The following is a 1372-nucleotide window of genomic DNA, read 5'->3' as shown; positions in this document are numbered from 1 at the left end:
GCACCAACCTGCACTGCAGGCCAGGTTCGGCCACAGTCTGGTGACTCTGGCTTGCATGTCCCTTCCTGAGCCTCAGTTTCCTCATCGATAACGTGGGGCTAAGGAGAGCACCGACCTCTGGGATAAGCCGCTTCCTGGAAGGGGTCTGGCTTTCTGACGTTGGCCTCCAGAACCCGCCCAGACCCCCGGCTTTGGTGAATTCTGGGTGATCTCCTCTCCACCGTTTCCTGAGGGCCGGGTGGGTCTGTCTTGGGCACAAGTGCTGAGCAAACACCTGAATTTGCAGGCAGCAGAGGCGTGCCACTGGGAAGGACCTGGATTCCTGCCTGCCAATGTGGATTCCAGGGCGACAGTGATGTGACAGCTCAGACCCCCGGGCCCCCCAGCTGCCTTCCTTCTGTCACACCGCACCTGGTTCTCATTAGCAGAGGACTCGGGCTCCCCCGGCCGCAGCCAGCTGGCCCCCTGCACTGGCCTGGATGGAATCCTTGCCCTGGAGCTGAGGCCGGCCCCCCGCAAAGGTACCAGAGGATGGCTGCATCCAATGCACTGGGGCCCCCGCAGAGTCCCTCATGCCCTGGGTGCCCCCATTTGACATGCCGGGCAGACATGTGACAACGCAGAAGGTGTTTCCTATCCCTGGTGGCTTGGCTGGGCCGAACTCCGAAATCTGGTCTCTGGAAAATTCCGAGGCCTGATTCCAGCCCCACGGAGCCCTGCTAACCCCTCCCCATCCATTGTGTTATGTAACTTTTGGGGATTAATACCGAGGCATCCAGAGGCAGCTGCCTGGATTCACGTCCGGCACTGTCCCTTCCTGGCTGGGTAAGCGACTTAACCTCCCCGGGCCTCAGGGTGTTCATCTGTAAAATGGGGACAAGGCCAGTTCCTGCATCTCGGAATCGGTGAAAGGGTGACTTGAGACAATACAAGGAAAGAGCTGGGAACTGAGTCTGGGGAACAGCTCAGAGATGCTCCCATGGTTCCCGGGGGGGCCCGAGCCTGCCCACCTGTTCTCCATCCCCCTGCCTCTCTTTGGCTGCCCAAGCCAGGAGTCACAACCCCCAGTGTCTGTCCATCAGTACCCAAATCCTGCTCCTTCTCTCCACGGAGTGTCCATCATATATGCCAGCCTCCCAACCCCAGCAGTGCCCCTTTGGGCTTCACGCCCCTCCCCACCTCCCTGAATCCTGCTGTGGCTCCCTAGTGCCGAGATAATCAAGCCTCGTGCATTGTCATATGGGGCCCGGGGACCCACCTGCCAGGAGGACCCACGGTCACACGTATTCAGGACGACTAGACTCAGACCTCAAGTGCAGTCTGGGGAGAGCCCTGCCAAGCCCTCCCTCCCACCCACCCTTCCCCTCTCAGC

The sequence above is a fragment of the Neophocaena asiaeorientalis genome, unplaced genomic scaffold (genome assembly GCF_003031525.2).
Source record: "Neophocaena asiaeorientalis asiaeorientalis breed wild unplaced genomic scaffold, Neophocaena_asiaeorientalis_V1.1 scaffold469, whole genome shotgun sequence".
NCBI classification, from domain to species: domain Eukaryota; kingdom Metazoa; phylum Chordata; class Mammalia; order Artiodactyla; family Phocoenidae; genus Neophocaena; species Neophocaena asiaeorientalis.
This window is presented reverse-complemented; position numbering follows the sequence as displayed.